This window comes from Balaenoptera physalus (assembly GCF_965194825.1).
Source record: "Balaenoptera physalus genome assembly, chromosome: 3".
Lineage (NCBI taxonomy): Eukaryota > Metazoa > Chordata > Mammalia > Artiodactyla > Balaenopteridae > Balaenoptera > Balaenoptera physalus.
The window spans coordinates 66725097-66750895 of record NC_138890.1 but is presented as its reverse complement, the minus strand read 5'-3'; the positions used below and the strand labels follow the sequence as shown (position 1 = coordinate 66750895).

Sequence of the window (25799 nt, the reverse complement as noted above, 5' to 3'; positions counted from 1 at the left end):
TTTCCTCCCACTGATTTGTAATGCCTCTATATACACATGAATCCATTTCTGAGCTCTCAATTACATTCTTCTGGTCTATTTGCCTATCCTAACACTAATACAAACAATATTAATTTCTATAGTTTTATAATATGTTTTGATGTTCGGTAGGGCAAGCTCCACTCTTCTTTTTCAAACTTGTTTTTACTACATTTGTGTATGTATATTTTAAAAAATTAATTTATTTTTCTATTAAGACAAAATTTTTAGAGCAGTTTATGCTTCTTAGCAAAACTGAGGGAAAGGTATAGAGATTTCCCACATACTTCCTGCTCCCACACATACACAGCCTCCCCTGTTATCAACATCCCTCACTAGAGTGGTACATTCGTTACAATTGATGAGCCTATGTTGACATGTTACCCAAAGTCCAATAGGTTACATTAGGGTTCATGCTTGGCGTTGTACATTCTATTGGTTTGCACAAACATATAATGACATGTATCCATCCTTAGGTTATCATACAGAATATTTTCACTCCCCTAAAGATCCTCTGTGCTCTACCTATTCATCCCTCCCTCCTCCTAACCCTGGCAACCACTGATATTTTATTGTCTTCATAGTTTTGCCTTTTCCAAATGTCATATGGTTGGAATCATACAATATGTAGCCTTTTCAGATTGGCTTCTTTCACTTGGTAATATGCATTTAAGGTTCCTCCATATCTTTTCATGGCTGGATAGCTCATTTCTTTTTAGTGCTGAATAATATTCCGTCGTCTGGATGTACCACAGTTTATCCATTCACCTACTGAAGAACATCTTAGCTGCTTTCAGTTTTAGAAATTATGAATAAAGGTGCTGTAAACATTCGTGTGCTAGTTTTTATGTGGGCATAAGTTGTCAACTCCTAAGGGTGGATATCAAGGAGTACAATTGCTGGATTACATGGGTAGGAGTATGTTTAGTTTCATAAGAAACAGCCAAACTGTCTTCCAAAGTAACTGCACCATTTATTTTATTTTATTTTATTATTATTATTTTTTTAAACATCTTTATTGAAGTATAATTGCCTTACAATGGTGTGTTAGCTTCTGCTTTATAACAAAGTGAATCAGTTATACATATACAATATGTTCCCATTTCTCTTCCCTCTTGCATCTCCCTCCCTCCCACCCGCACCATTTTTATATTTACATTTTCATAAGCATTTAATTAATTAATTTGATTATCACAATAAGTTTAGTGCACATTCATCATCTCATATTGATACAACATTAAAGAAGTTTTCATTGTGATAACTCTCAGGATTTGCTCTCTTAACAACTTTCATATGTAACATACAGCAGTGTCAATTATATTTACCATGTTGTATGTTACATTCCTAGTACTTACTTGTCTTATAACTGGAAGTTTGTACCTTTTGACTGCCCTCATCCAGTTCCCCCTCCCCACCCTCATATGCATGTCAGAATACCTTATGCAATTCCTTGAAAAATCTTGTTGGTATTAGAATTGTGATTGCATTGGATTTATAGATTATTGGGGAGAGACTTGATAAGTTTATTATAAATCTTCCCAGTCTTGAAAATGGTTTACCTCTCCAGTTAGGTCATGTTTTAATTATCCTTTAATTAAGTCTTATAGTTGTACTATTGCTTGCACATTTGTTATTAGGTATATTCCAAGATACATTATGGTACTGATATCTTTCTTTTTTTTGTTTTGTTTTGTTTAATTAATTAATTAATTAATTTTTGGCTGCCCTGGGTCTCCATTGCTGTGCGCGGGCTTTTCTCTAGTTCTGGTGAGCAGGGGCTACTCTTCATTGCGGTGCGCGGGCTTCTCACTGCGGTGTCTTCTCTTGTTTCAGAGCACGGGCTCTAGGATCGCGGGCTTCAGTAGTTGCAGCACATGGGCTCAGTAGTTGTGGCTCACGGGCTCTAGAGCGCAGGCTCAGTAGTTGCGGTGCACGGGCTTAGTTGCTCCGCGGCATGTGGGATCTTCCTGGACCAGGGCTCGAACCCGTGTCCCCTGGCTTGGCAGGTGGATTCTTAACCACTGCTCCACCAGGGAAGCTCCTGATATCTTTCTTTTTCTACTATATATTATAATTGGTTAGTGTTAATATACAGGAGCTATTGATTTTTTGTCGTATAAAAGTTTGACTTTCTTGTAGTCAAATTTATGTTTTTGTTTTTAATTGCTTCTGGATTTTGAAACATAGTAAGGAAAGTTTTCCCCACTTTTTCCAATCATGCTGGATATTCACCCATGTTTTTTTTCTAATACTTGTATGGTTTCATTTTTAACTTTTAGAACTCTGATTTGTTTGGAATTTATCCTGGGGTTTAGTGTAAGGAACTGATCAAGTTTTATCTTCTCTATGACAATCTAGTGTACCAACACTAATTTTCCTTAAAGCCCATCTTTTCCCTGCTGATTTGAGATAGTGCATTATTGTAAACTAAATTTTCATATTTCTGGATTTTCTCTTTTGTTCCATTGGCCTGTGTGTCTAGTCATGCATAGTATCATGCTGTTTTAATCATAGAGGCTTTATCTCGAGTTTTCATATCTGGTAGGTGTGTGTGAGATTTATTTTAGCACTCACTGGGTCTTTTCTTCCTGCAGATGCATATATTGATATTGATACGTCTTTAGTTGTGGGCCATGTTTAATGTTTGTTTTTCTTCCCTCTACTTTCCCCTCACTAATTTTCTTATGTAGTTTCTATCTTTCTATTCCTTGGTGTCCTGTTCTAAAAGCGTTTCTGGCCTCTGATTCCTTCTTTAGATGTATCCATCCTGAAACTCAGCCCTTTTATTGAGTTTTTTAAATCTCATAAGTTTAATTTTTATTAAGAGTGGTGATTTTTCATAGCCTATTCTTTTTATTTAATGGATGTGTTATCCTCATATTTTTCTAAGTATGTAAATATAATATTCTTATGACAAAAAATCCTGTCCTAATTGCTCTCCTAACTCTATTTCCTTGGACTTAGCTGTCCTGTTTGCCAGGTTTCCCTCTCTCAGGTTGTTGGTGTTTGGTGATCCATCACTGTGCACTTATCTTTAGCTGAGCGACCCTTAGTGTCTGCCTGTTCTGTGCACAGTGCGTTTGTCAGGATGGGTGGGAACCACTATTGCTGCTTTCCTGAGAAGGACATCTTGGGGGCTGATCTTCTGGGCATGAGTGAGCCTTGTCCCCCTTTCCACTAGCATTGTTCCCTTCTATTTGGGATAGTACCTATCTCTCTTACCTAAGCATCCACAACCACTGCTCCTCCCTGGAGGCAGATACCTTCCTGATGATGCTTGACACATTGCGGGTGGTGGTGGGAATGAGCAGGGTTACATCTGTGTTCGTGTTACCAGGTCTCTGTTAGTCACCATGGACCCAGGCCTTCTCTGGCCCTGAGTTTCCACCATGAGCACGAAACTTTTTTGTTCCCCACTCTTTCTTTTCCTTCTTCTTCTTTTTTTTTTTGCTAAGTGAATCGTTTTTGTTCTGTATCCTGGCCAGTGGCATCCCTTTGCAGTTTTCAGCTTTCTCTCTCTTTTTTGCCTTTCATGAATTCCTCACATTTTGTGGTCAACTAGAGTTTCCTTTCTTGTTTTAAACATAAGTACAATATATATTTATTATTAACGATTTTGCCAACACTTTTATGGATTTGTTGCCAAAGGAGAAGACTGTGGCCTTGATTTAGCTTACCATCTTGAAAGTGACACTTTATTGTTTTTTTCTCTTTTCTTTCCTTTTTGGAATTTTGAAATGAATTTTTGTTTATTGAAAAAATCAGAAAATTATACCCACCATCCAGAGCCATATTTATATTAAGAATAGATTATTACAGTTTACATTGTATACTTGTATATTTACACTTTAAATAATAAGTATAGCAATGAATTAATTTAAAAAAATAAGACATAGAGTAAAGGATAAATATTGCAATTCTTTCAAGATTCTTAAATTATTTACAGTCTGGGTCTAACTTTAAAAATGTGTTCATTATATAGGGAAGTGTATAGCAAACTCTGATGTGCCCACCTATTATCCACCATCTGCTCTGTCACATGTCAGTATCCTGCCATATTTTCTTTAGATTAACAAATAATAGGATATTACAAATACAGTTAAAGTCTCTTACATGCCCTTCCCTTATCCTATTCTCTTCACTCCCACTCCTGAGCTAACCCCTGATAGGGATTCTTTTGGTTGTCTTTATTATGTTTTTGTACGATCATTACATATGAATGTCACAATAGGCAATGTATAGTATATTTTCAATGTTTTAAAAACTTTATATAAATGACATCATATTGTACACATCTTTAAGTAAGTTGATTTTTAAACTCAACCTTATGTTTTTGCTATTTAGCCATGTTAATACATGTAGCTCTAATTCATTCATTTAACATTTCCTTTCTGTGATTAGACGATGATTTTTAAAAAAATAAATTTGTTTATTTTTATTTTGGGCTGTGTTGGGTCTTTGTTGCTGCGCGTGGGCTTTCTTTAGTTGCAGTGAGCGGGGGCTACTCTTTGTTGTGGTGTGCAGGCTGCTCACTGTGGTGGCTTCTCTTGTTGCAGAGCAGAGTCTCTAGGCATGCCGGCTTCAGTAGTTGTGGCACGTGAGCTCAGTAGTTGTGGCTCACGGGCTCTAGAGTGCAGGCTCAGTAGTTGTGGCGCATGGGCTTAGTTGCTCCGCGGCATGTGAGATCTTCCTGGACCAGGGCTCGAACCTGTGTCCCCTGCATTGGCAGGCGGATTCTTAACCACTGTGCCACCAGGGAAGTCCTAGACCACAATTTTTTATCTTTTTTTTTGCCAATGGTCATTTAGGTTGTTTCCAATTTTTCTTTATTACAAACAGTGGTACCGTGAACATTCTTTAAATGTTACTTCGTGCATATGTGCTAGACTCTCTAGGGTATATACTTAGAAATGTAACTGCTGGATTACAGGATATACACATCTTTAGCTTAATTAGATTTTGCCAAATTGCTCTCCAGAGTGGTGGTGCCAATTTGTACTTCCTCTAGAAGTGTATAAAGACCCTGTTTCCCCAGGAACTCATCAGAACTGGGTGCTATTGGACTTGTTAATTACTGCCACTATTATGAGGGTGAAATTGTACTGCAATGTAAATTTAAAGAGCATTTTCCTAGTTATTAATGAAACTGAGTAACCTTTCATTTTATTGTTGCCCATCAGGCTTCACTTCTGTGATTTGTGTGTTTATCCATCCTATATATAATAGTTTGCATCTGCTCATCTCAAACTCACAATCCATCCCTCCCCTGCCCCCCTCCCCCTTGGCAACCACAAGTCTGTTCTCTATGTCTGTGAGTCCATTTCTGTTTCATAGATATGTTCATTTGTGTTGTATTTTAGATTCTTCACATAAGTGATATCATATGGTACTTATTTTTCTCTATCTGACTTACTTCACTTAGTATGATAATCTCTAGGTCCATCCATGTTGCTGCAAATGGCATTATTTCATTCTTCTTTATGGCTGAGTAGTATTCCATTGTCTATATGTAACACATCTTCTTTATCCATTCATCTGTCGATGGACATTTAGGTCGTTTCCATGTCTTGGCTATTGTGAATAGCGCTGCTATGAACATAGGGGCGCATGTATCTTTTTGAGTTAGAGTTTTGTCTGAATATATGCCCAGGAGTGGGATTGCTGGATCATATGGCAACTCTATTTTTAGTTTTTTGAGGAACCTCCATGCTGTTTTCCATAGTGGCTGCACCAATTTACATTCCCACTAACAATGTAGGGGGGTTCCCTTTTTTCCACCCTCTCTAGCATTTGTTATTTGTAGATTTTTTAAATGATGGCCATTCTGACTGGTGTGAGGTAGTACCTTACTGTAGTTTTGATTTGCATTTCTCTTAGCGATGCTGAGCGTGTTTTCATGTGCCTATTGGCCATCTGTATTTCTTCTTTGGAGAAATGTCTATTTTGGTCTTCTGCCCGTTTTTCAATTGGGTTGTTTCTGTTTTTGTTGTTGAGTTGTATGAGCTGTTTGTATATCTTGGAAATTTGTCCAGATATTTTATGTTTTCTTCTAAAGGTTTTATAGTTTTGCTCTAAATTTATCTTATCTCAATATGGATAGTTAATTATCTTAGAACCACTGATTGAATTGCATATATTTTCTCCCTGATTTTTAAAAATGCTGCTTCTTGTGCTGTGTATCTGGCTCATCTATCTTTCTGTCTGTCTGTCTGTCTATCTATCTACCTATCTATCTATCTAATCTGTTTCTGACCTTTCTACTCAGTTCCGTTGGTGTATTTACTCATTCCTGCATCAATACGACTATATTTTAATGGTTATAGCTTTGTAAGAAATCTTATCTACCATTCCCTACCCCCTAGATTGTCTTGGCTATTCTTGGTCTTATTTGAATTTGATTAGATTTGATTGGAAGTACATAAAATTTATAGTTAACTTGGGGGAGAACGTCTACTTTTAGGATATTGGGCCTTCCCAGTCATGAACATATATCATCATTTGTATCAGTCTTTTAAATGTCTTTTATAAACATATAATTTTCTCTATAAAACACTTGCATATACTTTGGTTAGATTTATCCTTTGGTACCTTGTATTTTTTGTGCTATTATATATTATGCATCATTTAAAACATTTCAACATTTGACATTTTCAAATTGTTTGTATAAAATCACAAGTGACTTTTCTGTATCTCTTGTCAAAGTTGCCAAACTCTTTTACTTGTTCTTAATAGTATGTCTTTAGAAACTCTTTGATTTCCCACATATTTATATACACCATAAATAAAAACTTTTTTGTTTTTCCTTTTCAATCTTATGTATGTCTGCCATCAACCCACCCACCCATATCTATCTATCAGTCCCTCCTTCTGTCCATCCATCTTATTACCTATACCTGCTAGAGTCTCTGGCACCATACTGAAAGGAGGGGAGACAGTGAACATTCTTTGTTTTCTTTTATTGAAATTACAACATTGTGTTAGTTTCAGGTGTACAGCAAAGCGATTCAGTTACATAAATATGTATATATAGTCAGATTATTATCCATTATAGTTTATTGTAAGATATTGAATATTGTTCCCTATGTTATATAGTAAATCCATGTTGCTTATCTATTTTATGTATAGTAGTTTGTATCTATTAATTCCATACTCCTATTTATCCCCCCCTTCCCCTTTGGTAACCATAACTTTGTTTTCTATGTCTGTGAGTCTGTTTCTGTTATGTACATAGATTCATTTGTATTATTTTTTAGATTCTACATATAAGTGATATCATATAATATTTGTCTTTCTATGGCTTCACTTAGTATGATAATCTCTAGGTTCATCCACGTTGCTGCAAATGGCAATGTTTCATTCTTTTTTATGGCTGAATAATATTCCATTGTGTGTGTGATATATATATATATATGTATATATATACCACATATTCTTAAACCAGTCATATATTCGATGGACACTTGTGTTGCTTCCATGTCTTGGCTGATGTAAATAGTGCTGCTATGAACATTGGGGTGCATGTATCTTTTCAAATTAGAGTTTTCATCTTTTCCAGATGTATGCCCGGGAGTGGCATTGCTGGATCATATGGTGGCTCTATTTTTAGTTTTTTAAGGAATCTCCATGAGACATTGAACCTTCTTGATTTGTTGCTGACTCTAAAGAGAATGAGTTTCACATGTCACCTAAAATATGATGTGGGATTTAGTTACCTCTATTAGTTAAGATAATATTAGATGCTGTAACAGACCTCAAAATCTCAGTGTCTGCAGGAAAAAGTGAGTTTATTTTTTGCTCAGTTAACTTTCATGTCATGTATTTCTGGTGGGTGGACAGTTATCTAAATGATCACACAAGGGTCCCAAGTTCTCTCCAAAATGTGGCTTCTAAGGCCACCATGGAAGCAGAAGGAATATGGAAGGGTCATACATAGGAGAATTTTACGGATCAGGCCTGGAAGTGGTGTGCACCACTTATGCCTACTTTCCAGTGGCTAGAGCTCAGTCATATGGCCACACGTAACTGTGATGGAGGCTGGATTCTGTAGTGGACCGGTGTGCCTGGAAGGAAGAAGGAATGAGGTTTGTGAACAGCTAGGTAGTTTTTGCCGCAGTCTGCCCTTCCATGTACAAAAGATCTATTTCAATCTTTGTCACACATGTAACATGGTGCCCTCTCCCCAAGGGATACAAGCCAGGGCACATCTAGTTGCTCCTTCTAGATCAAATACCAGGAGCTCTCTGAGAGATGCGCAGGCTCTCCTTTAGGTCCTGATATAGTTTCATGTCATCCGATGAGCTGTGAACTCATAAGACAAGTCCCGGCCCTCCCCTTGCCTAAGCAAATGACCGGTGGTGAAGCAAGTGCAGGAAGGAGCCCTACATGAATTTCTCTTCAGAAAAGGAAAGATGACTACACACACAGCATTTCCTGGTCAGCAGTAATGATGAAATGCTGCCAGGCAGGCTCCGGGAGGTCCCCCTGTCCACTCGGTTTCAAGTGCCAGTAATTGTACCCATTGGGCATTACTAGCAATAATTCTCAAAACTAATTTATTTCCCAAGGGAGTTCCCTTCTATTACTAATTAGTTAAGAGGTTTTCTTTTTAAAATCATAAATGGTGTTTAATTGTATCAGGTGCTTTTTCTGTATCTTATTGAGGGGATCACAGATTTTTCTTCCTTAATATGTTAATGTAGTGAATTACACTAGTACCTTAGAATTTATCAATGCTTGTATTACTGGGATATGCTCTTCTTGGTCATGAGGTATTATCTTCTAAAAATCTGATTTGCTAGAGTTTTATTTGGAATTTTTCTATCATTGTTCGTAAGTGAGATCGGCCCATAATTTTCATTTCTTTTATTGTTCTTGTCTGGCATTTGTTTTAAGAATTTCCCAGCGTCATAAAATGAATTGAGGAGCTTTTCCTTCTTTCTATTTTCTGAAACATTTTGTGTAAGATAGAGATGCCTCTTAAAGTGTCTGGGCCTGGTGATTTGGTTTTGTTTTTGTGAGTTGATTAACTATTGATTTGCTTTCTTTTATAAGCTTATTCAAGTTTTCCATTTCTTCTTGAGTTCATTTTGGCAAACCATTTTTCTAGGAAATGGTCCATTTCATTTACGTTTTCATATAGATTGCATAAAGTTGTTTGCAGTAATCCGTTATGTTTAAAAACATCTCTGCTAAATCTATGAAAACTATGTCTTCTTTTTTGTTCCTAATGTTGTTTATACTCTCTTTCCTGATCAGTCTTGCTGTGGGTTTGCTATTTTATTAGTTTTTGCAAAGAATCAGCTTTTGGTTTTATTAATCCTTGTTGTCATTTGTTTTCTATTTTAAAAATGTCTGCTCTTACTTTTTTATGCTCTCAATTTTCTTCAGGTTTATTCTGCTGTTCTTTTTGTAATTTCTTGAGCTGAATTCTCAGATCTCTGCTGTCTAAACTTTTTATTCTTTTCTAATATAGACATTTTTTTCTAATGCACATATTTCCCTCCATCTGTGGTTGTACGTGCATCATACAAGTTCTGATATATATCTCTAATAGATATCAGATAATATATATAGATGTATCTCTAATCACTTAATTTGTAATAGTTTCTAATGTCCATTATAATTTCTTCTTTGACTTACGAATTATTAACAATTACACATTTAGGTCTCCAAATGTACAGAGATTCTTTGGTCATCTTTTCTGTTATTGATTTCTGTTTTACTGAATTATGATTAGAGAACATGTTTTATGATTTTGATTATGTGGTACTGAAAAAGTTTTTTTGTGGCATTGTGCCTGGTACATGGTTTTTTGTGTAGTTTTGTGTGAGTTTGAAAATATTTTGTTTTCTCTAATTGCAAGGTTCTACATACATCTCTCAATCAAGCTTATTTGTTGTGTGGTTCAAATATTCTATCCCTATCACTTTTTATTTGCTCAAGACAATTATTGAGAGAACTATGTTAAAATCTCCTGGCATGATGGTAGATTTTTGGTTCCTCCCTGTAACACTATCAAATTTGCTTTATATACTTTGAGGCTATGGTTTTATAATTTGTTTTATCTGCCTGGTGAATGGCAACTTTTATCATGTAATAACTCTCTTTAACCTTGTTCTTCACTCTAAAGTCTATTGTGAGGTATTAATATGACCAGAACAGTTAAAAATTATTTTATTTTATATTGGAGTATAGCTTTTTTTTTCCAGCACTTAAAATATTTTTATATAGCTCAGCGAATGTAAAAATAGGAAGGAGGCTCTATTCCCACTTCCTCCAAGAAAATCCAGAATGTTACATTTGTATTTGAGCAAAGATTCGAACCAAGAATTCAAAATCATTTTATGAACCCTAAACTCTTACTCTTGCTTCCACTGTTCCCAAAAGTAGAAATTCTTAATGTTATATAGAAAAACTCTCCAATCACAGAATAACATCTGACTCATCAATGGATAATCAAAAAACAACACACAAATACATGGAATGGTTGGACAAAGTCATCTAAACTAAATTGTATCCATATTTAAGTAGTTGCCAGGTGGTTATTGAAGAGCCTAAAGAAAGATAGGTATTCTAGGGACCAAACCGGGATTAAAATACTCAGTAGCGAATTACTTTTCCCCTGCCCTAATATAAAACCCTAGGAACTAAGTCATTACATTTTAAGTGGTAAGCAGCATTTCACTACTCATAATTTTGATTCACGGATACAATTACTAACCAGAGCCATCTCGTAACCCATTTCTACTAGTCAAAGCTGCAGAATAAAATGGGAATATTTCCTATATTGTCTCATATGCGATTACATTCCATTTCAAATATTCTTTCATTCGTTCTAAATAAGACTAATGTTTGTCAGTAGCACATTTATCAAGTGAAAAATTTCAGTTTTAAGGTACAGGTCTAGATGAATAAAATGAAGCTCTTGAACTGAAATCTGCATACACTACTGGTTTTCCTAATGGTTAACTAATTGTCACTCATGGAGAAAAATGAATTTATTCCTTCAAAGTAAAAAAAGACTAAAAGTGTATCTTTTTTCTCCCCTTAAATTAAAAAAGCTTACAGGACAAAGTTTGCATTTCTCTTTCACAGTGAATTACTGACAAATTCCTGAACCAGCAAACAAAAATTAAAATTCAGAATTTAAGACCAAGAAACAAGCTAAATCATGTAATATTTAATTAAGAAACTAATAATGGAATATTGCCCAAATAAAAAGTAAGCACAAGCTCAATTAGCATGTTCCATATTTCAGAGAAGAAGCATTAAGGGTTTATGCCATAAGTTTATTTACAAACATATCTAGGATGCTGAGTTCAAGAGTTTGATCCTTTTTTCAAAGAGACTGCCCCTCTTAAAATGCTGCTCTACATATCTGTCTCATGGATTATTTTTTAAGCAGTTGCTGTCTAACTCTGAAGAAAGACACAGCAAATCCAGACCCAAAGTACAAACTCATAATAGCTAGTAACTGCTACTTCTTTTCCACTGAAAATGGTAAATTCTTCCCTGGACCCTCCTCATAGTGGCTCCTACGGACCACAGAGGTTGTGAACCTCTGGATGCTCTATCCCAGCATAGTGCTGTGGGAAGCTCTGCAAAAGGCACAGAGACTGAAGGTGCAAGAAATGGTGGCGGCACACCAAGCTGTATTGGAGCATAGTTGAGTAGCAATGTTGTGTTAGTTTCAGGTGTACAGCAAAGTGATTCAGTTATATATATACTTGTATCTATTCTTTTTCAAATTATTTTCCCATTTAGGTTATTACGGAGTATTGAGCAGAGTTCCCTGTGCTATACAGTAGGTCCTTGGTTATCTATTTTATGTTTTTTTTTTCCAAATTTTATTTTATTTATTTATTTTAAACATTTTTATTGGAGTATAATTGCTTTACAATGTTGTGTTAGGTTATCTATTTTAAATAGAGCAGTGTGTACATGTCAATCCCAAACTCCCAATTTATCCCACCCCCTCCCCCTTCTACCCTGGTAAGCATAAGTTCATTCTCTAAGTCAGTGAGTCTGTTTCTATTTTGTAAATAAGTTTATTTGTATCATTTTTTTTAGATTCCACATATAAATGATATCATATGATATTTGTGTTTCTCTGTCTGACTTAATTACTTAGTATGATAATCTCCAGGTCCATCCATGTTGCAGCAAATGGCATTATTTCATTCTTTTAAATGTCTGAGTAATATTCCATTGTATGTATGTACCACATCTTCTTTATCCATTCCTCTGTCGATAGCCATTTAGCTTGTTTCCATGTCTTGGCTACTGGAAACAGCGCTGCAATGAACACTGGGGTGCATGTATCTTTTTGAATTATGGTTTTCTCAGGGTATATGCCCAGGAGTGGAATTACTGTATCGTATGGTATCTCTATTTTTAGTTTTTAAAGGAACCTCCATAGTAGTAATATCAATTTACATTACCACCAACAGTGAAGGAGGGTTCCCTTTGCTCCACACCTTCTCCAGCATTTATTGTTTGTAGACTTTTTGATGATGGCAACTCTGATCAGTGTGAGGTGATATCTCATTGTAGTTTTGATATGCATTTCTCTGATAATTAGTGATGTTAAGCATCTTTTCATGTGCCTCTTGGATATCTGTATGTCTTCTTTGGAGGAATGTCTATTTAGGTCTTCTGCCCATTTTTTTGATTGGGTTGTTTGTTTGTTTTGGGATTGAGCTGCATGAACTGTTAGTAAATTTTGGAGATTAATCTCTTGTCAGTTCCATTGTTTGCAAACATTTTATCCCATTCTATGGCTTGTCTTTTCGTTTTGTATATGATTTCCTTTGCTGTGCAAAAGCTTTTGAGTTTAATTAGGTCCCATTTGTTATTTTTGTCTTTATTTCCGTTACTCTAGGAGGTAGGTCAAAAAAGATCTTGCTGAGATTTATGTCAGAGAGTATTCTGCCTATGTTTTCCTCTAAGGGTTTTATAGTATCCAGTCTTAAATTTAGGTCTTTGATCCATTTTGAGTTTATTTTTGTGTATGGTGTTAGGGAGTGTTCTGATTTCATTCTTTTACATGTAGCTGTCTAGTTTTCCCAGGACCATTTACTGGAGAGACTGTCTTTTCTCCATTGTATACTCTTGCCTCCTTTGTTATACATTAGGTGACCATAGGTGCGTGAGTTTATCTCTGGACTTTCTATCCTGTTCCATTGATCTATATTTCTGTTTTTGTGCCAGTACCATACTTTTTTGATGACTGTAGCTTTGTAGTATAGTCTGAAGTCAGGGAGCCTGATCCCTCCAGCTCCGATTTTCTTTCTCAAGAGTGCTTTGGCTATTCGGGGTCTTTTGTGTCTCTATACAAATTAAAAATTTTTTTGTTCTAGTTCTGTGAAAAATGCCATTGGTAATTTGATAGGAATTGCATTGAATTTGTAGATTGCCTTGGGTAGTATAGTCATTTTCACAACATTGATTCTTCCAGTCCAAGAACATGGTATATGTTTCCATCTGCCTGTATCATCTTTGATTTCTTTCATCAGCATCTTATAGTTTTCAGAGTAGAGATCTTTTGCCTCCTTAAGTAGGTTTATTCCTAGGTATTTTTATTCTTTTTGATGTGATGGTAAATGGGATAGTTTCTTTAATTTCTCTTTCTGATCTTTCATTGTTAGTGTATAGCCATGCAACAGATTTCTGTGTATTAATTTTGTATCCTGCCACTTTACCAAATTCATTGATGAGCTCTAGTAGCACCTTTAGGATTTTCTATATATAGTATCATATCATCTGCACTTACAACTTTACTTCTTCTTTTCCAATTTGGATTCCTTTTATTTTTTTCCCCCTCTCTAATTTCCATGGCTAGGACTTCCAAAACTATGTTGAATAAAAGTGGTGAGAGTGGACATCCTCATCTTGTTCCTGATCTTAGATGGAATGCTTTCAGTTTTTCACCATTGAGTAGATGTTAGCTGTGAGTTTGTCATAAAAGGCCTTTATTATGTTGAGGTAGATTCTTTCTATGCCTACTTTCTGGAGAGTTTTTATCATAAATTGTGTTGAGTTTTTTTGAAAGCTTTTTCTGCATCTATTGAGATGATCATAGGTTTTTATTCTTCAATTGGTTGATGTGGTGTATCACACTGATTGATTTGCAGATACTGAAAACTCCTTGCAACCCTGGGATAAATCCCACTTGATCATGGTGTTGATCCTTTGAATGTATTGTTGGATTTGGATATTTTGCAGGTATTTGTTGGGGATTTTTGTGTCTATCTTCATCAGTGATACTGGCCTGTAATTTTCTTTTTTTGTGGTATCTTTGTCTATTTTTTTTTTTTATCAAGGTGATGGTAGTCTCATAGAATGAGTTTGGGGATGTTCCTTCCTCTGCATTTTTTTGGGAATAATTTCAGAAGGATAGGTGTTAACTCTTCTCTAAATGTTTGATAGAATTCACCTGTGAAGCCATCTGGTCTTGGACTTTGTTGCAAATTTTAAAATCACAGGTTCAATTTCAGTACTTGTGATTGGTCTGTTCATATTTTCTATTTCTGCTTGGTTTAGTCTTGGGAGACTGTACCTTTCTAAGAATTTGTCTATTTCTTGTAGGTTGTCCATTTTATTGAAATATAATTGCTTATACTAGTCTCTTACGATCCTTTGTATTTCTGTGGTGTCCATTGTAATGTCTCCTTTTTCATTTCTAATTTTATTGTTTTGAGACCTCTCCCTTTTTTTCTTGATGAGTCTGGCTAAAGGTTTATCAATTTTGTTTATTTTTTCAAAGAACCAGCTTTCAGTTTTATTGATCTTTTCTATTTTTTTCTGTCTCTGTCTCATTTATTTCTGCTCTGATCCTCATGACTTCTTTCCTTCTACTAACCTTGGGTTTTCTTTGTTTTTTCTCTAGTTGCTTTAGGTGTAAGATTAGGTGGTTTATTTGAGATTTTTCTTGTTTCCTGAGGTAAGATTATATTGCTATAAACTTCCATCTTAGAACTGCTTTTGCTGCATCCCATAAATTTGGTTCATTGTGCTTTCATTTTCATTTTTCTCTAGGTATTTTCCTGATGTCCTCTTTGATTTCTTCAGTGATCCATTGGTTGTTTAGTAGCATATTGTTTAGCCTCCAAGTGTTTGTGTTTTTCACAGTTTTTTTCTTGTAGTTGATTTCTAATCTCATAGCATTGTGGTTGGAAAAGATGCTTGATATGATTTCAGTTTTCTTAAATTTACCAAGTCTTGCTTTATGGCCCAACATGTGATCAGTCCTGGAGAATGTTCCATGTGCACTTGAGAAGAATATGTATTCTGCTGCTTTTGGATGGAATGCTCTATAAATATCAATTAAGTCCATCTGGTCTCATGTATCATTTAAGGCCTGTGTTTCCTTCTTGATTTTCTGTCTGGATGGTCTGTCCATTGATGAAAGTGGGGTGTTAAAGTCCCCCACTATTATTGTGTTACTTTCAATTTCTCCTTTTATGGCTGTTAGCTTTTGCCTTATATATTGAGGTGCTCCTATGTTGGGTGCATATATATTTACAGTTGTTTTATCTTCTTCTTGGATTGATCCCTTGATCATAATGTAGTGTTCTTCTTTGTCTCTTGTAACAGTCTTTATTTTAAAGTCTATTTTGTCTGATATGAGTATTGCTAGTCCAGCTGTCTTTTAATTTCCATTAGCATGGAATACCTTTTTCCATCCCCTTACTTTCAGTCTGTATGTGTCCCTAGATCTGAAATGGATCTCTTCTAGGCAGCATATATACGCGTCTGGTTTTTGTGTTCTTTCAGCCAGTCTATGTCTTTTGGGTGGAGCATTTAATCCATTCACATTTAAGGTAATTATCGATATTTATGTTCTTACTGCCATTTCCTTAATTGTTTTGGATTTTGTTTGAAGATCTTTTGTGTTCCCTTCTTCTTTTGTTTTCTTTTATTGTGATTTTATGACTATCTTTAGTGTTGTTTTTGGATTGCTTTTTCTGTTTTGTGTGTGTTTCTGTTGTAGATTTTTGGTTTGCAGTTCCCATGAGGTTTTGATATGGCAGTCTATATATAAACAAAATTGTTTAAGTTGCTGGTCTTTTAATTTCAAATGGATTTCCAACCTCCTGCATTTGTACTCACCTCTTCTCATGATTGCTGGTTTTGATATCATATTTATGTGTGGATGATTTCCTATCTTACTGTATTTTTGCCTTTACTGGTGAACTTTCCCATTCCTAATTTTTTTGTTTCTAGTTGTGGCCTTTTCTTTTCCACCTAGAGAAGTTTCTTAAGCGTTTGTTGTAAAGCTGGTTTTGCGGTGCTGAATTCTCTTAGCTTTTGCTTATTTGTAAAGCTTTGGATTTCTCCATTGAATCTGAATCAGAGACTTGCTAGGTAGAGTGTTCTTGGTTGTAGGTTTTTCCCTTTCATCACTTTAAATGTTGTGCCACTCCCTTCTGCCCATCAGAGTTTCTGGTGAGAAATCAGCTGATAACATTATGGGTGTTCCCTTGTATGTTATTTGTTGTTTTTCTCTCGTTGCTTTTAAAATTTTTTCTTTGTCTTTAATTTTTATTAATTTGATTTTTATGTGTTTTGGTGTGTTCCTCCTTGGGTTTATCCTGCCTGGGACTCTCTGCGCTTCCTGGTCTTGGATGACTATTTCCTTTCCCATGTTAGGGAAGTTTTTGGTTACTATCTCTTCAAATATTTTCTCAGGTCCTTTCTCTCTCTCTTCTCCTTCTGGGACCCCTATAATGCAAATGTTGGTGTGTTTAATGTTGTCCCAGAGGTCTCTGAGACTTTCTTCATTTCTTTGCATTCTATTTTCTTTATTCTGTTCTGTGGCAGTGATTTCCACCATTCTGTCTTCCAGCTCACTCATCCGTTTTTCTGCCTTACTTATTCTGCTATTGATTCCTTCTAGTGAATTTTAAAATTTTAATTATTGTATTGTTCATCTCTGTTTGTTTGTTCTTTAGTTCTTCTAAGTCTTTGTTAAACATCTCTTGTATCTTCTCGATCCGTGCCACCATTTTTTACCGAGATCTTGGATCATCTTTACTATCATTACTTTGAATTCTTTTTCAGGTAGGTTGCCTATCTCCACTTCATTTAGTTTTCCTTGTGAGTTTTTATCTTGTTCCTTCGTCTGGGACATATTCCTCTGCCATGTCATATTGTCTAACTTTCTGTGTTTTAGTCTCTGTTCTGTAGGCTGCATGATAATAGCTCCTCTTTCTGGTGTCTGCCTCCTGGTGGGTGAGGTTGTTCCAGAGGCTTGTGCAGGCTTCCTGGTGGGAGGGACTGGTGTCTGCCCTCTGGTGGGTGGTGCTGGGTCTTGCTCTCTGCTGGGCATGGCCATGTTAAGGTTTGTGTTTAGAGGTGGTTGTTGGCTCAATATGGCTTTAGGCAGCCTGTCTGCTGATGAGCGGGACTGTGTTCCTATCCTGCTGGTTGTTTCGCCTGAGGCGTTCCAGCACTAGAGCCTGTAGGCTGTTGGGTATGGCCAGGTCTTGATGCCAAAATGGCAACTTCCAGGAGAGTTCACACTGATCAATATTCTCTGGGGCCTCTGCCACCAGTGTCCTTGCCTCCTCAGTGAGCCACAGCTGACTCCTGCCTCCACAGAAGACCCTCCAAGACTCGTAGGTAGGCCCAGCCCAGGGTCCTATGGAGCTACTGCTTTATGCTGGGTCCCAGTGTACTTGAAACCTTGTGTATGTCCTCCAAGCGTGGAGTATCTGTTTCCCCTTGTCCTGTAGAGCTCCTGCACTCCAGCCCTGCTGGCCTTCAAGGGCAAATGCGCTGGGGACTCCTCCTGATGCCAGACCCTCAGGCTGGGTAGCATGACGTGGGGCTCAGGAACCTCACTCTTGTTGGAGAACCTCTCTGATATAGTTATTTTCCAGTTTGTGTTTTGTCCCCCACCCCAGTGGGTATAAGATTTGATTATATCATGAAAGCACCCCTTCTATCATCTTGTTGTGGCTTTTTTGTCTTTGAATGTAAAATATATATATTTTTGGTAGGTTCCAGTCTTTTTTGTCAATGGTTGTTCAGCAGTTGGTTGTGAGTTTGGTGTTTTTGTGAGAGAAGGTGAATGGAAGTCCTTCTACTCCATCTTTTCTGGAATTGAGGGGCTGCTTTTAGTTTGGATGCTTGCTGTCTCTTTCCTCAGCGTGTGCTGGCCCTTATCCCCTTTATATCAGGTGTGCAGGTCAGTGGCCCCTGCACACCCCTTGGATGGTGGGGGCAGGGCTTGATGCCTGCTTGCATGTCTCGGATAGGTGACTGCTGTCCGTGCACTCCTGGGGCAGTGGGGGCTGCACTTGGTGCCTGCTTGGGGGTCTCCTAGCTGTGGCTGCTCTCCTCTCACTCCTGGGACAGTGGGAGCAGTGCTTGCGACCTGTCCATGGGTCTCATAGTGGTGGCCTGTGCCCACCTCTGGAGCCCACAATGGTGGCGGCTACTTGCGTCCACCCCTGGAGTTTCTGTAGGCAGTGTCCTGTTTTCTGGGAGCACTCACAGGGAAAGGAACCCTTATGGTGGTCCCACCTCTCTCCTTGTGTGCCCCCCAACAAAGGTGCTTGCCTCTCTGGTGGGCCCAGGCTTGTTCTGAATGCACGCTCAGTTGCCACAGTCCAACCTCTTCAGGCTGTGTCTGTGCAGCCAACCCCAGTCTTCTCCCTGGGTCTGACCTCTGAAGCCTGTGCTTCAACCCCCAGCCCCCACCCACACTGACAGACAGGCGTCTCAGTCTGGGGAGCACAGGGCGGTGGTGCTGACCTTCTGTGCACGTTACTGTCCATTTTGCCTTCTGCACACCAGTTGCTGTGCTCTCCTCCAAAGCTCTGAAACTCCCCCTCCATCCAGGCTGATCTCCACGACAGTGAGGAGACTTCCCAGGGTGTGAGAACCTTTCCTCCTTCACAGCTCTCTCCCTGGGGCACAGGCCCCATCTTAATTCCTTTCTTTTTCTTTTTTCCTTTTGTCCTACCTGGTTACATGGGTGTTCTTGCCCTTTCGGGAGTCTGAGGTCTTCTGCCAGTGTTCAGTAGATGTTCTGTGTGAATTGTTCCACTTGTAGATGTATTTTAATGCTTTTGTGGGAGAAGGTGAGCTCCCCATCCTACTCTTTTGCCATCTTGATCCTGTCCTCACTGTTAATTGTTTAAACTATTTGGAAGGGGAAATGGGGAGAGTCCCTGCACTCAGCCCCAGGGCTGTTCTAATGTCAGGGCTCCACTGGTCACTCGGGGCTCGTCCACCTCCTCCTTGGTGTCCTGCCCTCAGCTGACCTGGAAGCAGATGTCTATATTTAAAAATTGAAGAATAGTTAATTTATAATGTTGTGTTAATTTTTGAATCACAGCAAAGTGATTCAGTTGTACATATATATTCTTTTTCATATTCTTTTTCATTATGGTTTATTATAGGATATTGAATATAGTTCCCTATTGTTTATCCAGTCTATGTATAATAGTTTGCATATGCTAATCCCAAACTCCCAATCCATCCCTCCCCTTCCTCCCCACCCCTTGGCAATCACAAGTCTGTTCTCTATGTTAATGACTGTATTTTTGTACTAAGTCTTGTTATTTGATAGGGCAAGTCTCCTCAGCTTTTTCTTGAGTTTCTTAGCTATTTGTGGCTTTTCAAACTTCTATAAGTTTTAGAATTAGCTTGCCAAAATCACCTCTTGAATTTATGATTGAGATTGTTATTATTTTGTAAATCAGTCTGGGGAAAATTAACATCATTATATTATTAAATCTTCCAATCCATCAACATGGTATGGTTAAAGACATCTTCCTTTTAATGTCTTTAATGTATACACTTAGAGTTCTCTTCAGAGACAACTTATATACCTTTGCTGATTTTATTCCTCAGTACTCTTTTTTTTTTTTTTTAATTTTCCTTTTTTTTTATAAATTTTATTTTTATTTATTTATTTATTTATGACTGTGTTGGATCTTCGTTTCTGTGCGAGGGCTTCCTCTAGTTGCGGCAAGTGGGGACCACTCTTCATCGCGGTGCGCGGGCCTCTCGCTATCGCGGCCTCTCTTGTTGCGGAGCACAAGCTCCAGACGTGCAGGCTCAGTAGTTGTGGCTCACGGGCCCAGTCGCTCCGCGGCATGTGGGATCCTCCCAGACCAGGGCTCGAACCCGTGTCCCCCGCACTGGCAGGCGGACTCTCAACCACTGCGCCACCAGGGAAGCCCCTCAGTACTCTTTTAATGTTATTGTAAATGGTATCTTTCAAAAGAATAAATTTTATTTTTATTGTTTGTGCTAGTATATAGAAATAGAATTGATTTTGTCATACTATTTTTTAAATCCAGTAACCTTACTCAACTCTCATTAATTTTAATAATGTATCTTGTATGTTCATTTTAATTTTCTACCTACACAATCATATAATCTTGTTTTTTGTGTGTGTGTTTCAATCCCTTATACTTTTTGTTTCAATTTCTTGGTTTATTGATCTGGCTAGGACCACAGTGCACAGGGCTGAATTGAAGTGGCAATAAGTGGTATCTTTGTCTTGTTCCCTATCTGAAAAGGAGCACTTACAATATTTTACTGTAAAGAATGTTTGTTGTAGATTTTCATCTCTAATAATCAAGAAAGTTTTCTTCTATTTCTACTTTGCAAAGAGGACACCATGAAAGTGAATGAATCTAGAATTTTTTTTCAATGCTTTTTCTACATCTTTCCTGTGTTTTTCCTCCTTTAATCTGACAACATTGTAAATTACATCAATTATTATTTCCTGATGTTAAATCAAGTTTGCTTTTCTGGAATTAATTCAACTTGGTCATAATGCATTATCCTTTTTCTAAGTTGCTGGATTCAATTTGCTGATATTTTATTTAGGATTTTGGTGTCTATTTTATGAGTAAAATAGGCTTGTAAGTTTTTCTGTCTTGAATTGATCTTGTTGGGTTTTGTTATAAAAGAGTTATTCTAATATCACAAAATAAATTGGGAATTTTAGTGCTTTCATTCTTTTCTCTGGAAGAGTTTGTGTAAAATTGTTATATCTTGCTTAAGTGGCTGATAGAATTCATTGGTGACACTGTCTGGCCTGGAGGCTTTAAATTGAAAAAAATTTGAGATAATTGTAGATTCACATACAGTTGTGAGAAACAATACAGAGAGGTCCTATGTACCCTTTACCCAGTTTTCTCCAAAGGTAATATCTTGCAAAACCATAGTATTATCTCACAAACAGGATCTTGACATTGATACAATCAAGACAAAGAACATTTCCATAACCACACGGATTTCCCATGTTGTCTTTCATAGCTACACGCAGTTTCCTCTCACTCTTGTACCATTTCTTAATCCCTGACAACGACTAATGTGTTCTCCATTTCTGTAATTCTGCCATTTCAGGAATGTAATATAAATGGAATCATGTATTCAGTATGCAGCCTTTTGTAATATGCCTTTTCAGTCAGCATAATTCTCTGGAGGTTCATTCAAGGCTGTTTCGTGTGTCAATAGTTTGCTCCTCTTTTTTCTCTGAGTAGTGTTTCATGGTGTGGATGTGCCACAATTTTGTGTAATTATTCACCCACTGAATGAAGAACATCTCAGTTATTTCCAGTTTGGGGCTGTTATGAATAAACCTGTTATGAATATTTGTATGCTGTTTTTTTTGTGTGTGTGTGAAGATAAATCTTCATTTCTGTGGGATAAATGCCCAGGAATGTAATTATTGGGTCATATAGGAGTTGAATGTTGATTTTTTTTTTTTTAAACCTGCTCAACCGTCTTCCATTTTACATGCCCATCTGCAATGTATGAGTGATTCAGTTTTTCTTCATCTTCAGCAGCATTTGGTGTTGTCACTATTTTTAATTTTAGCTGAGTAATATTTAAGCAGTTCTGATAGTGATAACATAGTGATATTTCACTGTGGTTTCAGTTTGCATGTCCCTAATGGCTAATGATGTTGAACATCTTTATTTTATTATATTTTATCTTAATTAATTAATTTTAATTGACATATAGTTGATTTACAATGTTGTGTTAGTTTCAGGTGTACAGTAAAGTGATTCAGTTACATATGTATGTGTGTGTGTATATATATATATACACAAACACACACACACACACACACATTCTTTTTCAGATTCTTTTCCATTATAGATTATTACAAGATATTGAATATAGTTCCCTGTGCCATACAATAGGTCCTTGTTGTTTATCTATTTTATATATAGTAGTGTCTGTCTTTTAATCCCAAACTCCTAATTTATCCCTCCCCCTTTTTACCCTTTGATAACCATAAGTTTTTGAACATCTTTCCATGTGCTTATTTACTATCTATATAACCTCTTTGGTGAAATGTAGCCTTTAGAATTTTATAATTCATGTCCTTTGCCTATTTTCTAATTGGATTGCTTGCTATTTTAATGTTGATTTTGAGTGTTCTTTGTAATATGCAAAGTTACTAGTCCTTTGTTGGATAGGTGGTTTGCAAATATTTTATCCTAGTCTATAGCTTATGTTTTCATTCTTTTAACAGGATTTTCACAGAGTAAACATTTAAAATTTTGGTGAACTCTGATTTATCAGATTTCTCTTTATGGATCATGCTTTGGTGTCAAGCCTAAGAACTCTTTGCCTAGCTGTAGGTCCTGAGTATTTTCTACTATTTTTTTCTTCTTGAAAGTTTACAGTTTCATCTTTTACACTTAAGTTCATGATCTATTTTGAGTTAACTGTTTGATAAGATGCGTCATATAGGCTGAGATTCTTTAGTTTTTTGCCTATGGATGTCTAACTGCTCCAGCAGCATTTTTTGAAAAGGCTCTTTCCTCCATTGAAATGCTTTTGCATCTTTGTCAAAAATCAGTGATGAGTGTGTTCCCAATTATATCAGTCAGAGTCCAGTCAGGAGACCAAATCTATACCAATTTGAAGAATAGAAATTTTTTTTTTTCACACACACACACTGTATTTTATTTTTCCAAGAGATAAATAGACTGACACCAAGCATTGTACATGGATGACCACAACAAAAGCAACAATGATTGCAATTACCAAACATGAAACACACTCATACTATGTCATAATATTGACATTCAGTCCAGTAATCCTCCACTGTAGCAGCTCCTTTACTTTGCAGTGAAAATTGATTTGTATATTCTTTGTCTTTGAGTCCTTGTGGGATTTTTTTTTTTTTTTAACATAGTGTTGTAGGTTTATTTCTCAAAAACAATAAACAATGAAACTCATAAAAAAGAGATTATATTTATGGTTACCAGAAGTAGGGATGGGGGGAGGGGGAATTGGATGGAAGCAGTCAAAAGGTACAAACTTCCAGTTATAAGATAAATAAGTAGTAGGGATGTAATGTACAACATGATAGATATGATTAACACTGCTCTATGTTATATATGAAAGTTGAGAGAGTGAATTGTAAGAGTTCTCATCACAAGGAAAGAATATTTTTTCTGTTTAATTTTGTATCTATATACGATGATAGATTTTCACTAAGCTTGTGGTAAGCATTTCATGATGTATGTAAGTAAAATCATTATGCTGTACACCTTAAATATATGTATGTATGTCAGTTATATCTCAATAAGCCTGGATGAAAAAATGATTAATTAATGCTATAGAAAAACAAAGTAGGGCAGGGTAAGGGGCAGTGATAATTCTAGATTTGCAGGGAGAAAGTATGATTTTAGAGTGGTCAGATTATGCTTAATTGAGACAATGACATTGGAGCAAAGATTTAAACAGGTTGGGGAGTTAATCATGTGCCTATCTAGGAGAAAAACCACTCAGATGGAAGGAAAAGCCAGTGTAAGCAGTAGCTTGATTGTAGGATTTATAATAAACTGCTTATATATTGTCTGCCCCTAGAATCTGAGTTTCCTGAAGACTAAGTCTATGTCTTATTTGCGTCTATATTTCCAGTGCCTAACCTGGCACATAGCCATAGAGTAAATACCTTAATTTTGTTCTTAAACTTAACTTTATTTTTCATTATATGTAGATCCAACTCTCCCACTATTATCCCTAGAATTTTATTTATAATATAACAAGGAGCGTTACGATGTAACTTTGTTGTTGTGCAGGCATATTTCATTACCAGAAACAAATAATCTTACTGTTTGCCAATCATAGATGCACTAAGAGCCCTGAGGAGGGGGCAAATCATTTTTGTTCCCTTTAGTTTTCCTGCCATTTCATAGAATATGATTCAGATAGGTGCCCAGAAGTATTTCATTTGTTTTCCTCCTTCCCCTCTTTTCTTCCTGACTCCTTCTCGTGGCTGTCTGTTTCATGTTGCTGCCATGTTTGTGCTCAACGATTGTGAGAATCCTCTCCCTGTGTGTCCATTCATCCTGTGTTTCAGAGTGGGACATCTCCAAGGCAAAGGCAAACATACTTGTTTTGCTTAGCCTGATGCCCTTTTGTAGCTTAACTTCAATTTGTTAGGCTCTGAGACACCCTACCTTCTACTAAGAAGTGAGGAGGGGTTACAAAGAAGTGGATAGAGTACACTATCCTGTCATTTTTGATAATCATAATGGTTGGATGTACTTTATATGAGCAGGAACAATGTACCAAGCACTGTGCTAAGAACATGACACACATTATCCCGTATAATGCGAATGTTGTTGCGTTTAAAGTTGTCCCAGTGTTCTCTTAGGCTGTGTTCATTTCTTTTCATTCTTTTTTCTTTATTCTGTTCTGTAGCAGTGAATTCCACCATTCTGTCTTCCAGGTCACTTATCTGTTTTTCTGCCTCATTTATTCTGCTATTGATTCCTTGTAGTGTAGTTTTCATTTTAGTTATTGTATTTTTCATCTGTGTTTGTTTGTTCTTTAATTCTTCTAGGTCTTTGTTAAACATTTGTTGCATCTTCTCAATCTTTGCTTCCATTCTTTTTCCGTGGTCCTGGATCATCTTCACTATCATTATTCTGAATTCTTTTTCTGGAAGGTTGCCTATCTCCAATTCATTTATTTGTTTTTCTGGGGTTTGATCTTGTTCCTTCATCTGGTACGTAGCCCTCTTCCTTTTCATCTTGTCTGTCTTTCTGTGTATGTGGTTTTTGTTCCACAGGCTGCAGGATTGTAGTTCTTCTTGCTTCTGCTGTCTGCCCTCTGGTGGATGAGGCTATCTAAGAGGCTTGTGTAAGTTTCCTGATTGGAGGGACTGGTGGTGGGTAGAGCTGGGTGTTGCTCTGGTGGGCAGAGCTCAGTAAAACTTTAATTTGCTTGTCTGCTGATGGGTGGGGCTGGGTTCCCTCCCTGTTGGTTGTTTGGCCTGAGGCAACCCAATACTGGAGCCTACCTGGGCTCTTTGGTGGGGCCAATGACAGACTCTGGGAGGGCTCATGCCAGGTGCACCCCCCAGAACCTCCGCCACCAGTGTCCTCGTCTCCTCAGTGAGCCACAGCCACCCCCTGCCTCCACAGGAGACCCTCCAACACTAGCAGGTAGGTCTGGCTCAGTCTCCCCTGGGGTTACTGCTCCTTCCCCTTGGCCCCGATGCGCACACTACTTTGTGTGTGCCCTCAAAGAGTGGAGCCTGTTTCCCCCAGTCGAAGTTCTGGAATCAAATCCCACTAGGCTTCAAAGTCTGATTCTCTAGGAATTCCTCCTCCCGTTGCCGGACCCCCAGGTTGGGAAGCCTGACGTGGGGCTCAGAAGCTTCACTCCAGTGGGTGGACTTCTGTGGTTTAAGTGTTCTCCAGTCTGTGTGTCACCCACCCAGCAGTTATGGGATTTGATTTTACTCTGATTGCACCCCTCCTACTGTCTCATTGTGGCTTCTC

The 25799-nt window shown here is 37.2% G+C and overlaps 1 long non-coding RNA gene and 1 pseudogene across 2 annotated transcripts in view; one reads left to right on the top strand and one right to left on the bottom strand.

Annotated features, from left to right (window-relative positions):
- LOC309657420 overlaps positions 1–25799 on the top strand; it is a 1054509-nt gene that overhangs the window by 221633 nt on the left and 807077 nt on the right. The window lies entirely within an intron of this gene.
- LOC309657003 (cytochrome c oxidase subunit 7C, mitochondrial pseudogene) lies at positions 8477–23945 on the bottom strand (annotated as a pseudogene). The gene is made up of 2 exons: positions 23937–23945; positions 8477–11587 (listed from the first exon to the last, which is right to left on the bottom strand). The product of its transcript is annotated as a cytochrome c oxidase subunit 7C, mitochondrial pseudogene (transcript).